The sequence below is a fragment of the Panicum virgatum genome, chromosome 5K (genome assembly GCF_016808335.1).
Source record: "Panicum virgatum strain AP13 chromosome 5K, P.virgatum_v5, whole genome shotgun sequence".
Taxonomy (NCBI): Eukaryota; Viridiplantae; Streptophyta; class Magnoliopsida; order Poales; family Poaceae; genus Panicum; species Panicum virgatum.
Genome location: NC_053140.1, coordinates 14,385,407 through 14,406,700, shown reverse-complemented (window position 1 = coordinate 14,406,700; position 21,294 = coordinate 14,385,407). Strand labels below are relative to the sequence as shown.

Genomic DNA, 21,294 nt, shown 5'->3' with positions numbered 1-21,294 from the left:
TGGAACCTAATCTTGTCATGGTTAAATGCAGAATGGCAGCACCCCCCAAACCCTCCTGATTTGTCCCAGGCCATTGCGGCCATGCTCACCGGACGCGACGAGCAGACGGCACTCCTCCGGGAGATTGTTGAGCAAGGCAGAGCGCAGCGGCATGAGCATCACCACCAGCCTGCTGTCCCTGGGTATGAGCAGTTTCGGAACACCCAGCCACCGCTCTTCCATAAGGCGGATGAGCCAATGGAAGTAGATAGCTGGCTCCGGACCATCGAGTCTAAGTTCACCATGCACCTGTACAATGGTGGGGACAAGGCAGGATTTGCAGCCCAGCAGCTCAAGGGTCCCGCACGCACTTGGTGGGACAATCACATGGCCATGTTCCCCGAGGGCACACGGTTCACCTGGGCCCAGTTTAAGGAAGCATTCAGGGCGCATCACGTTCCAGCAGGAGTGATCAGGAGGAAGCTCACGGAGTTCTTGGCCCTAAAGCAGGGCAACAACAGTGTGATGCAATATGTCCAGAATATCAACACACTCTCACGGTACGCTGGGTACCACGTGGACACGGATGAGAAGAAACAGGCTATCGTGCAGGAGGATGCCCATCTAGCTCATAAAGCAGAAAAGAAAAGAAAGGCACCGGCGGCGGGATCCACTAGTAGCAACCCACAGAGGTTCCGCCTCGTGCAGTCTGGGCCACAACGAGCCCCCTTCCAGCACCAGTCTATGTACAGGCCACCACAGCAGCAGTGGGGATATCGGCCACCTCAGCCACCACAACCGCAGGGGGTAGTCAGGCCTCCTGTTCCTCAGCAGAGCGAGCAAAAGGTCTGGGTGCAGCAGCCGGGGTACGCCCCAATTTGTTTCCATGTTACAACTGTGGGCAGCCGGGGCACTTTGCACGGAACTGCCCGATGCCACCAAAGCAGGGCCAGCAGTCCGGTCAGCAGAGCCAGAAGCAGAATGTGGCTCATTTCAAGCCAGTACAAGTGCGCTACACCACCCTCGAGGGTATTTCTGAGGGAGCTCCAGTGATGGCGGGTACGTTTTTTGTAAACGGTCGTCCCGTCACCATATTGTTTGACTCGGGGGCATCTCATACATTCATTAGCAAGGAGTGTGCCATTAGGCTGGGATTGAAAATAGAAAATATGCCAAATCCATACAATATTCATTCACCCGGGGGCCAATTAATTACCAACCAAATTGTCAGGCGAGTGCCTCTCCAGTTACAAAGAAAAGGATTTATAGCACATCTTATAGTACTCCCAACTCAAAGAGTGGATATTATACTTGGCATGAACTGGATGAAGGAACAAGGAGTTCTTTTAGACACTAATGCACATTCGGTGCACATAAAACCATCTGACCATGGGTCTATGACCTTATCTTTAAAGAACCTTGAGTCAACCACCTCCGCTGTGAATCACACTAAGGGCAAGGCTTTGGCTGACATACCAGTGGTGTGTGAGTACCCGGATGTTTTTCCGAAGGAATTACCAGGGATGCCACTGGATTGCAATGTTGAATTTGCAATTGAATTGCAACCGGGAATGGCACCAATTTCCCGAAGACCTTATCGGATGCCACCCAGTGAACTGGTGGAATTAAAGAAGCAATTGCAAGAGCTGCTCGACAAAGGCTATATTCATCCTAGCACTTCGCCCTGGGGCTGTCCAGCACTTTTTGTTAAAAAGAAGGATCAAAGTCTCAGGTTGTGTGTGGACTATTGACTTCTGAATGCCGTCACAATCAAGAATAAATATCCACTTCCCCGGATTGATATTTTGTTTGATCAGCTATTCGGGGCCAAAGTATTCTCCAAGATTGATCTCTGCTCGGGTTATCATCAGATCAAAATCCGAGCCGAAGATATTCCTAAGACGGCTTTCTCTACCAGATATGGACTTTATGAATATCTGGTGATGTCCTTCGGGTTAACAAACGCTCCGGCACATTTCATGTATTTCATGAACTTAGTATTTATGCCCGAGCTGGATAAGTTTGTTGTGGTTTTCATCGACGACATGCTTATATTTTCCAAGAATGAAGAAGAGCATGCAGAGCATCTTCGCATTGTCCTTCAGTGTCTCATGGAGCACAAGTTATACGCCAAATTCAGCAAGTGTGAATTTTGGCTCAAAAAGGTACAATTTCTAGGCCATGTCATCTTGGAGGACGGTATTTCTGTCGACCCCAGCAAAATCCGAGATGTGCTAGATTGGAAGACCCCTGAGACAGTTCTGGAAATTTGAAGTTTTCTTGGGCTAGCAGGATATTATCGCCGGTTTGTACCGGACTTCTCCAAAATTGCTAGGCCCATGACAGAATTGCTTAAGAAAGGGGTAAAATTTGTGTGGGACGACAAATGTGATCAGGCTTTCCAGACTTTGGGAAAGCTTTTAACATCGGCCCCTGTTCTGGTTCAGTCAGATATCACTCGACCCTTCGATGTTTATTGTGATGCATCAGGTATGAGTCTTGGCCGCATTCTCAATTACTGTCTTTGGCTTAGCCAGGTATTACTCTGGCCTTGATGCTTGTGTGTAATGCATTAGGTACGGGCCTCGGCTGTGTTCTTATACAAGATCAGCGGGTGATTGCTTATGCTTCCAGAGCTCTCAGGCGGCATGAAGAGAATTATGCTACTCATGACTTAGAGCTAGCCGTAGTGGTCCATGCACTGAAAATCTGGCGGCATTATCTTCTGGGTAATCCGATTCATATATACTCAGACCACAAGAGTCTCAAGTATATTTTTACATGGAGTGAGCTCAATTTACGTCAGAGGCGGTGGTTAGAGTTGATTAAAGATTATGATCTGAAAATTCATTATCACCCGGGTAAGGCCAATGTTGTGGCAGATGCATTGAGCAGAAAGGCAAGTTGCAACTGCATCTCAGCAACACCTATGCATGCAACTCTATGCCAAGAGATGGAGAAGTTGAATCTGGCTATGGTAGTTGAGGGTACACTTACCAATATTACCCTCACTCCAACACTGCGGGATTAAATTATTGCTGCTCAGAGAAATAATATTGGCATGGAAAAGATTAGGCAAAGGCTCAGGGAAGGTGACCCTCGGGTGGCATGCTTTCAGCTTGATGGAGATGGTGTGTTATGGTTTAAGAACCGGCTGGTAGTACCTAAGGATTTGGAACTTCGGAAGCAGATTATTGATGAGGCTCACCTCTCTAGGTACTCAATTCACTCGGGCAGCAATAAAATGTACCAAGACCTCAAACAGCGATTTTGGTGGACCAGGATGAAATGTGAGGTCGCCAAATATATGTTGGAGTGTGATATCTGTCGAAGGGTCAAAGCAAGTCATCTCAGACCTGCTGGCATGCTACAGCCTTTGGATATTCCTTCGTGGAAGTGGGAGGATATTAGTATGGACTTCATTGTTGGTTTGCCTCCCACGTCAAAGGGATATGACTCTATTTGGGTTATAGTGGATCGTCTCACTAAGTCCGCACACTTTATTCCCGTCAAGATAGGGTATAAATCCCACCAAAACGCTGAGTTATACATTGCACGGATTGTGAGTCTTCATGGTATCCCAATAACCATTATATCCGACAGAGGCCCACAGTTTGTTGCCCGTTTCTAGGAACAGTTGCATGCATCTCTGGGTACTCAGCTTATTCGCAGCTCAGCCTATCATCCTCAGACCGATGGTCAAACTGAGCGAACCAATCAAATTCTGAAAGATATGCTTAGAGCCTATGTGCTCTCTTATAGCAAGAAATGGGATGAATGTCTACCTCTAGCGGAATTCTCTTATAACAACAGTTATCAGGAAAGCATCAAAATGGCTCCTTTTGAAGCGTTATATGGGCGGAGGTGCAGAACTCCAGTGAATTGGTCAGAAACCAGGGAAAGAAATGTGTTCGGCCCTGAGATGGTCAGTGAGGCAGAAGAACAAGTCCGGTTCATACAGGAGAATTTGAAAATAGCCCAATCCCGATAGAAAATTTATGCGGACAAGAAACGTCAGTCCGTCTCATTTCAAGTGGGAGACCATGTTTACTTGCGGGTATCTCCAATGAAAGGAGTCCAGTGATTCGGAGTGAAGGGAAAGCTTGCACCTCGCTATGTTGGGCCTTTTCCTATCATTGAGCGGTGCGGGCCGGTAGCATATCACCTGGAACTTCATGCCCAATTATCCACGGTTCATAATATTTTCCATGTCTCTCAGCTCCAGAAATGCCTCCGTGTTCCAGAAAAAGTGATTGACATAGAAAAGTTGCAACTGGAGCCCTATATTGTCTATCCGGAGTATCCAATCAAAATTGTTGATCACAAGACCAGGGTCACTCGGAATCAAACCAGTGATTTCTATAAAGTGCAATGGAGCAATCACTCCGAGCGGGAAGCCACTTGGGAAACGGAAGAATTTGTTCAATCCAAGTGTCCGGAGTTGCTACAAACTTATCGAGGTACCTAACCTTTCGCTCCTATTTCAATTAGTAATTTCACTCTAAATCACGGGACAAGATTTCTTTAAGGGGGTAGGATTGTAACACCCAAAAAAACAGCGGACGGTCCGCTAGGGATCGGCGGACAGTCCGCCAGAGTAACGCCCAGACATGAGGTGAGGGCAACTTGTGCAGCACAAGGCCGGCCGCCTGCTTTCGTGTCGATAAGATAAGATGGTGACCCTTGTTATACTAGTACACGTAGGGGGGAAAAGGATATGATGGCGTGTTGGATAGGATTAGTCTTTCAGGCGATTATCTCATCCCCTGTAGAAAGCTACCGAAAGTGTGCAACTTTATTAATCCATAGGATGTGGCGATTGTAACACCCTCGAGGATGGTCCGCTAGGGAGTGGCGGACGGTCCGTCAAAGTAACGCCTAGATATTTATCTGGTTTTGGGATCCGCCTGTCATCTCCACCTCTTTCCTTTCCTCCTCCCGTCGACCAGAGACGAGCAGAGCTCGTCCGCTCGCTCCACCGTCGCCCCCTTTCTTTGATCTCCCTCCTCCGGCCACCAAACCTTGATTCCTCGCGCGAGCACCTTCCCCAGCACCTCTTCCACCTTCCCCAACCCCCAGCCCGGCTTCTCCCCGGCCGGAATCGCTCCAACCACCACCGGTCACCATTGGAGCCTCTCTGAGCTTTGCTCCACCGTCGATCCGCTTCTCCGGTCGTCCTCCACCCGAACCGACCCCGGGAATGGATTCGTGGTGAGTTATTTGTACTCCCCGGCCTTTTTTCCCCTTCCGTTGTGCGCCAGCGGCGCCGGAGAATAGCCGCCGCGCTTGCTGTCGCCTGTTGCGCGGTGTCAAAACATAGGAACTGCGAACAGTCCGCCTAGGAGGGGCGGACAATCCGCAGGTCAAGTAGAAGTTGTCCAGAGACGATGTTGTCTCTGGTGTTTTCGTAGAATTGAACTGCGGACGGTCCGCTATTGGAGAGCGGACAGTCCGCCGTAGAGATCAAAATTTGTCCAGAGACGATGTTGTCTCTGGTGGGGTTCGCAGGGTTGAACTGCGGATGGTCCGCTATTGGAGAGCGGACAGTCCGCCGTATAGTCTAGAATTTTGTCCAGAGACGTTATCGTCTCTGGTGGAATTGGCAGAGTGAACTGCGGACGGTCCGCCAAGTAGGGCCGGATGGTCCGCAGTAGAGATTAAAATTTTGTCCAGAGGCGTCGTTGCCTCTGGTGGTATTGCAGAGTTAAACTGCGGACAGTCCGCTATGTTGGAGCGGCCGGTCCGCCGTATAGATTGAAATTTGTCCAGAGAGGTAGTTGGTTCTGGTGGGTCGGCAGAGTTGTACTGCGGACGGTCCGCCACTTGGGCGCGGACAGTCCGCAGAGCATTCCAGTTGAAGTATAATAGTTGCATCATTGAGCTGCACTCAATTATTTCATATGCATTCGTGTAGCATCCGCCGTTGAGGACGTCGTGTATGAGGTGATAGCGGCACCACAGGAGCAGCCAGATCGAGCCCAGGAGGAGAGGCGTGAGAACCCGGCCTAAGGCCCGTCTGACTCTAGCTCTGAGCAGCAACCCGAAGGCAAGCCCCGGTGCACGTCGTATTAATTTAAATCATGACACCTATATATGTATTTATTACTTGTGCACTACGTTTAGGAGTTGTTTGAAATCCTAGTTGCAAGAACCCTAGGTTTACTTGAGTTATACTAGTATGTATAGGACGATAGAGATGCTATGCTAGATAGGGTTCGGTAGAAGTCGAGTAACTTTTGGTTACTCGCGAGATATAGGATAATTTTATGATTCCATATATGAGTTACTCATCTTGGAATGAAAGTCTTGGAATGAAAGAAAAGAATAGAATTTGAGACCGGGCGGGAGAGGTGTAGTTCCGCCTGTGTCGGTTAAGGACCGTATCGTTGTTGGCCCTGCTGATCATGTTTGAACTGTACTAACCGCATGCCGAGAATAGGAGGTAGTCGAAACCGGTAAGCCTAGTACTGCCTTGTTTCGAAAGTACAGGACTCCATCTCACCTCCTGGGGTAGTCGAGTAGTCGCAGAGAAATGGAGATGCATGTATTACTTTTGGTGGTCTCATGTTGAGCTCGGCTGACCATATGATGGTGGGGCGGTCCTGTAGTTCGAGGCGGGGAGGGGAATGGTTGGTGCGTGTGGTCCAACAGGGCTTTTGCGTGCCGTGTTGGTTAGGTCCACCTTGTAAGGTTAAATTGAATCGATTCGCCATCAGTCGTTCTCGGACATGGGCACATTGATCACCGAGTCACATCGTAGCAATATGAGTTGGAACATGGAGTCTATTATATATGTTGGTTCTATTTTGAATTGTAATTAATGTTCTACCATGTTTGTTCTAGATGGTCATGCAAATATTAGATTATGATTAATTTATATAGAATCTGGAGCTAAAATATGGAAATTAAGGATTTACTTTTGTCGCTGTTTTTTGCAAATTAACCATCAGCCAAATGTCTTGCATGTCTAGATATGTGGGCTAGGTTATACCCACTGGTCGGGTAAGTCTTGCTGAGTATTAGTTGCTCAGGGCTTTTGTTGAAATATTATTTCAGGGCACTCAAACGTAGACTTCTGTCCCTGCTGCGTTAAGTTCATCCACCGGGACGCAGAGGGATGGGAGGTTGTGGACCCAGACGCTTAGTTAGGGACCTCCCTAGGGTACACTTGTGGTAGTTGTAGGCAAAATTTATAAATTATGTATTTATTCAAACTTGGTTTGAAAAATTTATAGTAGAATCTTGTGTATATTGTTGTATTTTCAAATATGTGTCGTGTTTGTACCATCTGTGCTCACCTTCAAGTGAGACTATTGGTGTTGTTTCAATCGGAACGTGGGCTAAGAAAAAGGTTGTCAAATTAAACCATTAACCTAATGCGTCCGATGTGTTCAAATGACGACCATTACGCTTAATTAAGAGTTTTAATTTGACGGTTCCAGCACATTCTTCCACTGTTATCAAAGCGATTCGGTACGAGTGGTCACGGCTCTGCGGAGATCAGCAGATCAGGCAAAACGAAAATGACAGTTCAGGGTCAGTGTCTGTGTGACTGTGTCTGCAACTAAAGATCACAGGTAGCGGAGCAGATCAAAACTTACAACTGGTAGGAGCAGGCTATCGCTTTGCAATGCAACTCAACAATTGGTAGCCGGTGGCCAGAATTTGGAGTACCGCTAGTGTTGATTGAGGTGTCCCTAGCACTGCTAGTAGGAACATGCAGGGGGGCATGTGGCAGGGCAATTAGTGGCCTGCTGAAATCGCAGATTTAACAACTGGAAGATCGTGAGTCACCTGTCCTTTTAAAATAAAAGTTTCAGGGAAGAGGAGGCCACTGGCGTTATTCTACACGAATTACTATTTACTAGACAAATACAAGATGCTGATCGAGGCTAATTGATTAGCGGTTACTTCTACTAATGTCCAATGAATAAACAAACCTTGGCCGCCAATAATGGAAGGAGGGAGTGTTCTTGGTAGCAATTCAAACAGCAGGTCAATGGTGACGCAGAGCAGGACTCACCTTTGCACTTAGCCCCACGCCGACGGCTGGCCATAGATTTCAGCTGACTTCGGGAGGATCAATCAGCAAGACCTGATATTCCAGTCGCCATGCCATGCGATGACAAACAGCGTGTACATTTTTCTGCAAGTCTGATATCAGCAATGGATTTCCGTTCACCTGTTCTTCTCCGTGCCCTGCAGCCATGGGGTCATCAGTGGTAGGTTAGCGTTGGCAAGTTGCGTATGGACATTTGAACTCTTAAGCAACCATCACCTTCAGGAATAGGAGGAGAAAACGACTATTGCATAGCTAAATGTAAAGATATAACTTTATTCCATCTGATAAATGTAACATCAGATTCCACTAATAAAAATATCCAAGATTCTCATGGCCTTTCGCCCCTACCATATAGGCACGCATAAAAGCTATTCAGTAAAAGATCGGCATCGATTCAAACGGTGCTGAAATGTGTGGGAGGTGTGAAGGTGCAACTACTATCTGCTAAAAAATAGACCACTAATTTAGAGAAAGATTAACAACGACGGGTGAGAAAGTTGTAGACGAAAAGCAATTGAAAACGAAAGCAAACCACCGAGGCACCATCCAAAGGACTTTAATGGCCCTCATCAAATGACAGTTGATGGCTTACACCGATATACATACCAGCAATGAAATGTTTATTTGAATTTGCAGTTGCCTATTCTAAGCTCCAGGACAGTCAAGTACGGGGGGTCCTTCCAAGTTCCAATATATCATTCTCCCAGAGAGAAGGCCGTAATATCTTAGCTTCCAGCTTCCAAGGCTTCGTCTCCGATGACTGCGCAGCTATAGAGAAAACCTCGGGCGCTGGCATGCATCAGTGTCAAGGATAAAGATCCATCAGATGGCCATGGATGGTCCATCTTGCAGATTCATCTCGTGGTTTACATGTTTTGCAGCTTGTATTCTCCTGGAGTCGACTGTTTCTGCTCATTCATGGCGCACTCCACATCCTAGCCCAAGGCAAGAAGCAAGGTTCGAGCAGAAGACAAACAGGTTCTGGGAGTACCAGGAACAGAGTAATACCTGGGTGGAAATAAGCATGCCGTTCGACTTGATGTCTTGCAACAATGGTACCTGCACAAAGGTAGGATCAATCGCAAGAAAACCTGCCAGTTCTCCTGTTCATAGTCAAGAGGAGGAAGATGCAAGGCTTGATGAAGAAGACGAAGACGACAGAAATGACCCAGTCCTGCCCATAAGGAAAAGAATTTCCTTGACAAGAATGTCGGAGTCATCAGTATGGGTGACAGGCCAAAGCGGATCGATCTACGAGAGGTTCTGGAATGGGGTGATGTGGGTAATCGCTCCTCATGAACTCCCTACTTCAGCTGGCTATGCCACGGCGACTTTCATTGTGAATACAACTATTCTTGCTCTCTCGGAGGCTGGAATCCTTTACCAGGTAAGTTGATCCCCATGATCTAATAAAGAAGCAGTTCTAGCTTATTCAAACTTAGGATTTTAGTCACCTTAACACTATTATTACTATGTCATATGTATAGGCTATGTTACACGGATACTAGTACGGGTATCGGATACGATACGTATCGGATACGCTGTCGCGGGATTTTTAGGGTACCCACAGCCGGGTGGCGGAACGCACCCGCCTATTCCCTAGTGAGGGAGAACTCGGGGAAGTACTAGGCGGTGAGGCTAATCTAGCACTGAGGCAAGCACGCAAGAACACAAGATCTAGAGTGGTTCGGTCCGCCAGAGCGTAATACCCTACATCCACTGGGAGAAGTATTGTTCTTGGTTGTGTATGACCCTATCCTCTGCCGGGCCTTGGCTTTTTTCCAGCCCGAGTTTTCTTCCAGCAGACGCCCCCCTTTTATAGACCAAGAGGTGCGGATACATTGGCCGTTGAGACTCCGACAAGTAGGCCCAACGTGACTATGTAGCATACTGCGCAGAGTACTTAAATGACTACAGTAGTTGTGAATCTTTTCTCCAATATGCTTTCATGCCCTGCTGTCCCCCTGACTCAGGGGGGTCTTCTCTTGTCCCGTCAGTAAGATACCCGTTGGGGAAACGTAGCTTGCGGCGTGACCTGTTAAGGCTATTATGTAGGCATCATAATGGGTGAAGCCGAGCCGTCATGTCCATCTGTCATGGCAGACTGACAGGCGCGACGTGGGCGGCGCCAACAGTTCCACTATACGTCTTGGTAATATGCGATCAATAGTGTCCCCTGGTCAAAGAGTCGCCTCGGCTTCTGCTATATCAATGCGGACGTCCACCTACCGCAATAAATGCAGTGGTAGGTGAACCTTAGTATGGAAACCAAACGGCCTTATATACGTGTCTGTGCTTGCAGACACGTGGCTGCTCCGGACCACCTCGGGGCGGGGTGTCAATTCCTTCCCTTAGTGAGGGGTCCGGTTACTATACAGGGGGTCCGGAGCCCCCGGCTGTTTGGGCTGAGCGCCTGCTTCTTCCGGAACACGTGGTGCTCCCAGACCTTTCCCAGCCGGGGGACGGGTCCGGGACCGTTACCGGGTGAACAGGGCTCCGGACCGCAGGGGTTCGGATGTTTGGACGTAGTCAAGGATAACCACAAGGCTCTTGCCTAGACACAGCAAGAGGGGGTATCTCAGTCCTGGGGTACCGACATACGCGGATACGCACTTTCCCAAAAAAACACTGATACGGGGATACGGCTAGGATAATTAATAATTATATATAAATATCACATAGATATTCAGCAAGTGAGATTTTACTCTTGAGTAACTTCCCCTATACTCAGATGTGCAATACTTACATGTCCATATAACATTACCTCTATAACTAGCCTTCTCTAAAAGCACAACTGATTCCACAAGGGGTTCTTCAGTTGCTGCTCATCTAGTTCTATTGCAGCAAGTTCATCATTTTGTATCATCTCTTACTACCAAAACAGCATTTGGGTGGGCTGATTACTGTTTTGGGTTGTATCCCATCTGGCCCAAAAGTATCGGATACGCATATCCAAGCAAATACGTATCCATTTTTTCAAGATACGGCTAGAAACATATCCAAGGCGTATCCGGGGCGTATCCGTATCGATACGCCACCTCCTAGGAGTATCCGCGTAACAGAGTGTATAGGCTATCCTTGAAATTTTCCCTTGAAGTGTTCGAGTTATGATAAAACAGTGGTTTATTACCTTTTACTTTTTTAAAGAAACAACATCCCAGTTCGTTTTGATTATCTTTCAAGAGTGCCTTAGTACATGTGATCAAAACTTGAGATACTGACGAAAGAGGAGCAGCTATTGTCATCAAGAGCAGATAAAATCTTAAAGAAGTTGTGCAAAAGCAAAAGTAACACAGAATTAAGAGCTCAATTGAAACTAATGAAAGTAGCAGAGGGGCAGAAAATGTCCAGATTGGGGTCGTACAACCCTCATAAGGCACCAAAAAACATGATTGGCCACCAACAACAATATCATGTACACATCCAAGAGATATTGAATGCCAAAATCAATTCATTAATTGCAATTTAACTCGTGTTTCTACATTTCTCAGCTGCAGCTAAATGAGCATGCCCAGCCTATCTGGACAGAGATGACTTTCAACTCTGACCAGCAGTTCACAAATCTTGGATTAAAAACACAAAGTCAAGCTATGCGTATAAGAAATGGGATTGTATCCGATGACGGAAGGTGAGTATCTACCATACTGCTTCCCTCTAAGTACAGTTGTGCACCATTAGAATTTTAATCAGCTAATATGCAATGACTGACAGTTGTTTTTTAATCAGGAAGCTGTTCCTATCTATCATGAATGGGTCCCTACTTGAGGTCACAGAAATTCAGCCTCTAAGGTATGATGAAGCTGTATGCCTCTATCATGAATGGGTCCCTAATTGTTGTATTACTGAACCTCATCCTCCTTGCATGGCTGTAGCATCTAACTCCAAATTCATGAAAAATCATATGAATGACAAGCCGACGTGGTATAATAAATGGTAATGACTTCCATTTATACTCGTTACTGACTAAAGAACCCTGGTATTACATTTGGAGGTCGGAATTCACACCGAATGCTTAGTTACTAGAGTCCATATTTTTTTAGACCATATATACTAGAGTGAATGTTGTTAGTTGCTGTATAAATTAAAACTAACTCATGGCATCAAACAATCTAAATTTTTCTCATCACTAGGCATACTATCATGACCTACTAAACAGGTTACTAATGCACAGGTGGAATTACCATGGGCGTCCTCCAGGAGGAGATGTATCATATATATCTGATGCTGGAAATTTGCGACCAGGGACCTTGTTCACAGTAAGGTATGCTAAACACGTGTTGTTTAGGAGCAGAGGGGAAGTTCCTTTTCAGTCTACTTTATAAAGAATGCAGTCCTAGAACGTCCCACTTTCCTCAGCTCCTGTCCTGATCCAAGGCTGAAGCAGTTCTACTTAGAAAATTTGTCACCCCTTCATCCGCGGGCCCCTTCATCCGCGGGTGCATTAGACATAAAACTAGAAGACACCGATAAACATCTTAGACAAGTTCGCACCATACTCACTGAAGTTATTTATCCAACAGTTTCAAAAAAAAGTTATTTATCCAATAATAAGTGGCATGGTTGTCAAGAGTCTCTTTTGCATAACCTATAAGGTATATTTGTTCAAATTATTGGTCCAATTTTAAGATTGGATAATGCAGTGCAGTTCCACTGGAGACCTATATGAGTTTGACAAAGAAACGAAGCCATCATGGAAAAAGCACATCTGGAGTGAAGAACTGGCAGAACGTATTTCATTAAGCTCATCAGCTGGCTGTGCTTTGCATGGTTTGTCAGGGTCTAACTCAGTGTCCCTTTTCTTGATATCCAAGGTATGTTCTAATCTGTTTTATCATAGTGAATCACAGATAATATAGATACCCTATGTTTGAAGCCCACTCACAATATGATCTCTGATCACACACACAAAAAAAAAATCTGTAATACATGATGACTCTTACATTATGAGTTCCAGGCAGATGACTTATGAAGCTAAGGTACGAAAAAGGAAAAGAACCGCACATCCTTAGTTGGATATCAATAGTAGAACAGTGAAAGTAAATGCCAGTAGGAACATCACTATCCACTAGGCAGTTGAACACCGATAATGATTTAACAACAACAACAACATAGCCTTTTTCCCAAGCAAGTTGGGGTAGGCTAGAGATGAAACCCAAAAGAAATAAAGGTCATGGTTCAAGCACATTGATAACTAGTCTCCAAGTGCTCCTATCCAAAGCTATCTCTTTAGAGATATTCCAATCCTTAAGGTCTTTCTTAACCGACTCATCCCAAGTCAGTTTAGGTCTACCTCTACCCCTCTTTACATTATCGACCCGCTCAAGAACCCCACTACGCACCGGCGCCTCAGGAGGTCTCCGTTGGACATGTCCAAACCATCTCAGCCGATGTTGAGTAAGTTTCTCCTCAATTGGTGCCACCCCGACCCTATCCTGAATAGCTTCGTTTCGGACTCTATCCCTCCTTGTGTGCCCGCAAAACCACCGCAACATCCGCATCTCTGCTACACTCAGTTGTTGGACATGTCACCTTTTTGTAGGCCAACATTCAGCACCGTATAACATCGCCAGGCGAATTGATGTCCTATAGAACTTGTCTTTTAGCTTTTGTGGCACCCTTTTGTCACAAAGGATGCCAGAAGCTTGACGCCATTTCAACCAGCCAGCTGAAATTCTATGCCTAACATCTTCATCAATGTCGTCATCATTTTGTAGCACCGATCCTAAATACCGAAAAGTATCCTTCTGGACCACCACTTGCCCATCTAGAGTAACGTCTCCCCCTTCATGCCTAGTCGCGCTAAAATCACACATCATGTACTCGGTCTTGGTCCTACTAAGTCTGAACCCTTTCGACTCTAACGTGCGTATCCACAGCTCTAACTTCCTATTAACCCCTGCCCTACTCTCGTCAACTAGCACCACATCATCAGCAAAAGCATACACCAAGGGATCTCACCTTGTATATCCCTTGTGACCTCATCCATCACTAAAGCAAATAAATAAGGGTTCAATGCTGACCCCTGGTGTAGGCCTATGTTAATAGGAAAGTCAGTGGTGTCACAATCACATGTCCGGACAAACGTCGTCACCGATAATGATTTAAGCTTCATTAAATTAATTACTAATAAGTGAAAGGAAGAACTACTAATAGTCATAGCCAATGCCTATTTCTCCGTTGCAAGAACAAGTTTCCCACTTCAATTTGTTAAAGATAGTTATAGATTGGCAGGATGGCATTTTAGTGGAGCGGCGATTGCATAGAAGGAAGTGGAAGTGGGATAAACATGGAGCTCCTATGGGTCAGAGACTCAGTTCAGTTACAGAAGTTCAGCAGGATGAACTCAATGACGCAACTTCTATGTTTTTTACGACAACCACAGGAAAAGTCTTCGAGTATCAGATTCCAAAATATACAGGTACTGCTCATTGAAAACATTCATTTATTTGTGTCAAATGCCAAGCAAGTCAAATAAAAAAAATTAAGATGATATTAGTGTTCCAGAGAATACCAAGGGTTCTAGCCTTCTAGGAGGAACCAGGTAATTATTTTTCACTAAGAAGAACAAAAGCACACAGATTGAAGCTTTATTTAGATTGAACATTCGTATATTCGAAACAAACCAGTCAAATTCTTGCATATAGGAGTATATTGACATGTTTTTTTTTACTGGATAAGGTGGGGCTCAAAGCAATAAGATAAGAGGGCAATGGCTGAATCACATGTCCCCTGAGCATGCAAAGGTTGCAAGAAATGTCCGAGGTGTACAGGTTCAAGTTGGCTGAATGATATTCCCACTAGATGATGGTAGGCTTGGGGAGCTACATTTTTCTGGGATTGGAGGTGCTGATTTTGGTCCAAGTCAGCAAAATATCGTAAGAAAGAAACTATCAAACAAGTATGAGTGGTCCATCCTCGATGCACCAGAAACAGAAGGTTGGAATGCAGAATATTGCACCGAAGAGCATGGTCCTACCAATTGTATTACTGGAGCAAAGAGTGTAGCTACAGACACTGAACCAAATGACTTGAGCAATACCCAACCTTCCAGGAGGCGCAAAGTAGAAGAGAAGCAGCACTACTTAGATGTTAACAGACAGCAGAGTGATGAAACTGAACCGTACAACTTTCTATCAAGAAGCATTGATCGTAACTTCCACATGCGGGTCATGCATGCAGACAGATCACTTTTTCTTATAACTGACAACGGCTTGACATTTGAATATCTAAACAGCAATGGTATTTGGTTGTGGTTAAGACATGAGCACACTACGGCCATGAAAGGTACACTAGGAAGCTACAATGGCAGCTTGTATCTTGTTGACGTGCATGGGAACTTACATATTAGAGAAAGAAATGGAGATGAACTGTTGTGGATTAACTGCACAGCAATGAAGAAGGGAAGGCACGTTGCAAGTGGGCCTCCATGGGATGGCATCCCTGGTCTATTGCGCAGAATGACAACAGATGACACGCTCTTTTTTGTTAACAAGCGAGGCAGGCTGCTACAGTTCACGGTATGTCACCCAATAATCCATAGCACACAAAAGAATTCAAAGGCAAAATTTCTCAAATAGAGACAAACAAAGAACTCAAGATATGTCAATAACATGAACATCAAATAAAATTACTCTCGTACTAGAGTTTAATTTTTCAAGCCAGACACACCATAGACAATCTTAAAACTATCATTGACTTCATTCTGAAAGTTGGGCCTTCTATTCACAAGTTGATCCTGTGTCATCCATCCACTCTTTCCATGATCTATTAGTAGATGCAGGCAAGGGAATAGCTAAGAATACAAATTCAGGCAGTAATAGAAGTTTAAACATTGTAACTCAGATTTCTTATAGGTCCAGTGGGTCAGATAAGAACTAGAGAGATTGAGCTTCTCTTATAAAAACATGATAATTTATTGAACATTTTACATTTCAAAAGCAAGTGCATATATGCCATCATTAGTAAATTGCAACTGAAAAGAACAATTGTACAGGGAGAAATCACAGGATGGATAGAGAATGAGCCGATGGTATATGTGCCTTATTACCTCCATTTACTATTTTCGTTTACCATCATTTTTTTAGTCGCAACGACAATGAGAAAAGAAGTGAAGTCACTATCATATTAATTTTCCACACAATCCTCTTTCGTACTAATTATGTCACTAGTTCGTACTCTTCAACAATATCCATTTAACATAAAACAATTACCAACACGTTACCTCATATTCAGACGCATGTGCAGGTTGCATTGCGGAAATTCAAGTGGAAGGACTGCCACAGCCCTCCTGACACCAAGGTTGCATTCATAGTGGACCAGGAGGTCTTCAGAAGAAACATCATCTTCGTGGTAGGGCGCAATGGCCGCCTGTACCAGTACAACAGGATCACAGAGCTATGGCACAGGCACTACCAATCACCTCACCTGATCCTCTCGCGATCCCCAGGGACAGCCATGCGACCATCGCCCATGTCCTTGGCCGGCTCCCTGTTCATGGTGTCCGAGCACGGGGGCCTGGTGGAGTACCACTTCAGCCCGCAGGACGGGTGGGAGTGGGTGGAGCACGGGACCCCGCACCGGGACGTGACCCTCGTCGGCGCCCCGGGCCCGTGCTTCGACGGCTCGCAGCTGTTCGTGGTCGGCTCCGACGGGCACGTGTACCGGCGGCACATGGAGGGGCGGACGTGGAGGTGGACGAGCCACGGCCACCCGCCGCCGGAGCCGGCCGCCGCGGACGACCACACCTGCGCCACGCCAGGCGCGGGCGCGGGCGCGCATCACGCGGACGGCTTCAGCGGGAGCTGCGACGGGAAGGTTTGCACAAATTAAGCAGAAAATTTCATGTCAGGAACCAAACCGCGTCGCCTGGTGTGCTGATGGCGCTGTGGCATTTGGGCGAACAGGTGGCGGCCGTGCGGCCGGTGCCGTTCTCGGGGGATGCGGTGGTCTTCGAGCTGCGAGACGGCCGGGTAAGCACCAAGCAAGCAACCTCACGCGATTGATTCATGGTTGTCCTGCGACGCCTCACGGATTTCCACTGCGTCGAATTGGCGATGGATTGCACGGAGCGAACTATTGCTGAGCGCGGCTTGTCTAATTACCTGTGTTCTGCGGCGTGCAGCTGGCGGAGCTGCGGCGGCCGCCCTCCGCGGAGGGGTGCGGCGGGTGGGAGTGGGCCCGGATCATCGGCACGCCGGCCAGCGCCTGCATGACCAGCTACTGGACGGCCGTCGCCACGTAGCCGCCGCCGGCCGCTTTGGCTCCGCTGCCGGAGTGTGCCGGTTGATAGCGAGGTGGAGGAGTTCAAAATTCGAAAAGGTCAAGACAAAATAGAACCGTTGATCGCTTGGAGGAAAAGAACTGTGCTGTGGGCCCTGGGCCGTAGCACGATCCCATCCGCGTGGACCCAGGCGCTGTGCAATTGGGGCGTCCCAAGCGAGGCAGCGACCCAGGCGCCCGTAACACTGACCCCCCACCCTGACATAGGGGCGGATCCGTCCGCTACGCGCTCCAACGGCGCCCCCCACCGTGCACTCCAAATTGGAGGTCGGGGTCTGCGTGTGGAGGGCGTACCGGCGTGCATGGGCCCACACCAACGGCCGTGCCTCTTTTGCGCACGCGGAGCCATCATAGCACCGAGGCAGTTGGTTGAAGTGGGAGGTCTAGATAATATTAAAATACGTGGTAATTGGAGTTAGTTGGAGAGAGAAATATAAAATATTGGATGGTGGGGTATAGCGGGTGCGGTATGGAGTGTATTGTTGGGGAGGATTTTGATATGGAGTGCGGAATCTGTTTAGAGGAAGGAGAATATTCCTTTTAAGGGTGGATTTTAGAGGGTACGATTGGAGACCATCTAAAAAGGCTGATCTTCAGAAAATTCAGCTCGAGTATTTCAAAAAAAGAAAAAGAAAATTCAGCTCGTGTGTATTCTTACATCACATTCTAGCCAGAATTAGTGAGTAACAGCTTACTGTTAGCAATATAACTTTATCTTTAACTTAAAAAAACCTCTGCTATACAGTACTACTTGTTTGGTTTGTATGTGCTAGTTTCTAGCACGAATTTTTTTTACATGCATGAAGTATTAAATGAAGTTTATTTGCAAAATTTTTGTAGGAATAGATATAATTTTTCGCGATGAATCTAATGACGGTAATTAATCAATGATTGGCTACAGTGATGCTACAGTAACCATTCTCTAATCGTGCGGTCAAAGATCTCATTAGATCCTTCATGGTTTCTAGCGTAGTGGTTTTGAAGTTAGTTTTACAAACTGCCTTTATTTAATACCTCTATTTAATAGTCAAAGTTGCTACAGTTCCTAGCATAGCACAAAGTACAAACCAAACAGGACCTAGCCCTGTTTGGATTTTAGGGGTACAGATATGCCTCAAGGTAAATGTTTTACACCTCACATTTGCTCTTAACTAATTTACTCTATGGGATGTTTGGATGTAGGGGTAAAATGAGGGGTAAAAGTGGTTGGAAATAGCAATTAATGTGTCTCATTGACCTAGTTTTACTCCAATTTGACACCCTCCAAAGGGTAAAGGGGTAAAAAAGGTGTAAATGGGGTAAAGAGACATATTTACCTATATATTTGGATTTTTAGGGATAAATGTAGGGCAAATTTACTCTTTTTACTTTTTTACCCCACCATCCAAACAAGGCCCTTATCCAACTGAATTCATGTTGTTCATGTAGCTTATCCAACAGATAGTCATTCTGTTCGCTGGGCTAGAGCTGGTGGCTGGAGTGGTGTGAGAGAAAAATACTGTTGGCTGGCTAGTGGCTGTAAGCTAGTGCTGGAGCGGTGTGAGAGAAAAATAATGTTGAACAGGAGGCTGCTGGAGCTGCCGAACAGAGTCAGTATGGCCTAGTATTTATTATGCCGAACTACTTTCTCTTCATGTGAAATTTGATGGTTGTTGGACACATTGAAGTGACACACTCTCCTCAAATCAAGGTCATCTACTTGCTGTGTTTTTCTTCGGTCATAATAGGTATTAGACTGAAGAAAGGCATTAGATGACCTAGTTCTTGATTTCAATGGGGGCAGGTACACGGGTACAGCTCTCACCAGTCCTGCATTTAGCAGAAGTACCTTGCTCATTTACCTAGCACATTGGTACTTAGGCAGTTTCAATAGAAATTTCATGAGAAATTGTGCCATATGATTTTTATGGTGATGAAATTTTCCTCTTGACCTCACATACTATAAAACCTCATCATTCTCTCTCCTTGTCATATCAGCAAAATTGATGATATTTAATGTCATGAAACTCTCCATGAAACCTCTATTGAGACTGGCCTTATGCTAGTCTCAGCGTAGAGTGTCATCACACAGTTACCAAATTTGTGAACTAGATAACTGAGCCGGAAAAATGCTATGGTGATGACACTCCTCTCATAATCTATAACACTTCACCTACACTCTCTTCTATGATGTCAGCAAATTTAATATTTATAATAATATCTTGACACTCCCATTGAGATTGACCTTATATTTAAAGTGTATGCCTATAGTCCTAAAACACATTTTAGGTATCGTCATCCCCCCATCATATTTCTTTATATATACAGCTAGCCACAAAGCCTACAATGCGCTATTGTATCTTCATCTTAGAGCAAGGTGGTTGTTGGCTGTAAGGATTCTTGCAGTCTGCCTCTTAGCCCACTCGTATAGTAGTTAGCCCTTTATTATTAATGTAGGGCTCACTTGTCTCTCTCACAAGATTTCTTGATTCTTGTGTCGAAGCCGACTGCAAACTTGCAACTCATTTTTTCTCTCTCTCCTCTATCTCAGCATTTAGCTTTCTTGCAGTATGTTATAATACTTATTCTTATAATAATAATAACTCTAAAACATGGCACCTCCTTCCTTGTCCATTTGTCACCTTCATATGCGCACACCAATATTTATATATATACACATCAATGTATCACACATTTTTATCTCTAGCAACTCTCTGTCAAGGTTAATGGTTATATTGACAGAATTGCATAAATTTTTGGTGTAAAATCCAACCTGCGCATGCTATTGACTATATCCCACCAAAGACAATCTTGTCGAAGCGGGCAAAAGGTATTACTCTTTTTTGGTGAGTACTACTTCGCTTTGCATAATTTATTGAGTAAAATGCATTGGGGGTCCTTAAACTAGTTGAAATGTTCTGTTTAGGTCCATGAACTTCAAAAATGCATTTATAGGTCTACAATCTATTCAAGTGTGTCACTTAAGGTCCAAAACACCTCTGACCAGTATTGACCGCCTACGTGGACCGCCACGTCCGATCCAACGTGGCCGCTGGCCGCCACGCGTGCCTCGCCGGCTCCCGCGCGCGCAATCCCGCTACCGCCGCTCGCTTGCTCCCAACTGCTCCGCGTCGCGCCGGCCCCGCTCGCCTGCCCCGGCCGCTCGCCGCACCCAGGGAGCTCCCCGCCGCCGCCTGCGACATTGCCCCGCCGCGGCCGACCGAGCGCCATCCTGGCCCGCTCCGCCGCTCCGACCTGCCGCGCGTCGGCCCGCCGCTCCGACCTGCCGCGCGTCGGCCCGCCGCCGCCGCAGCACGCCGGCCGGAGAGGGGGAGCCGGATCCGACAGTGCGCCGATCCGCCATGGCCGGCCGAGCTCCGCCGCGCGCAGATCCGCCATGGCCGGCCAACCTCAGCCACCCGCAGATCCGCCATGGCCTTGCTCGCCCGCCGTAGCTCCTCGCAGGTGAGGTAGAGGAGGACGTGGTCGCCGGGCGTCGGGCAGGAGGGCCCCTCCGCCGCCAGCCTCGCCTCGCCGGGGCTCCGGCCCCTCCGCCGCGGCTCGCCTTGCCGGCGGCGCAGGGGGGAGAGAGGGGGCAGCGCCGGCTAGAAATGGGAGGCGGAGGTGCGGTGCAGGGGGAGAACGGGGAGAGAGAGAGAGAGAAAGAGAGAGGGGGGAGGGCGGAGCGGCGAGCAATGCAGCAGGATTGCGTGCGCGGGAGCCGGCGAGGCACGCGTGGCGGCCAGCAGCCACGTTGGATCGGACGTGGCGGTCCACGTAGGCGGTCAACACTGGTCAGAGGTGTTTTGGACCTCAAGTGACACACTTGAATAGATTGTGGACCTATAAATGCATTTTCGAAGTTCATGGACCTAAACAGAACAGGTCAACTAGTTTAAGGACCCCCAGTGCATTTTACTCTAATTTATTCAAGGATCACTAGATGATAACTGCATGGTCCTATTTATATGTAAGCAAATGCTTGCATTCAAATA

General features: G+C 46.7%; 1 pseudogene across 1 annotated transcript; it reads left to right on the top strand.

The window, feature by feature from the left end:
• Window positions 1-237: 237 nt before the first annotated feature.
• On the top strand, window positions 238-18,077 carry LOC120709714 (annotated as a pseudogene). Its single transcript, XR_005689778.1, has 11 exons — window positions 238-845; window positions 8,845-9,428; window positions 11,533-11,669; window positions 11,768-11,830; window positions 12,213-12,302; window positions 12,687-12,852; window positions 14,273-14,459; window positions 14,720-15,558; window positions 16,286-16,855; window positions 16,945-17,010; window positions 17,163-18,077. The product of XR_005689778.1 is annotated as an uncharacterized LOC120709714 (transcript).
• The last annotated feature ends 3,217 nt before the right edge of the window (window positions 18,078-21,294 follow it).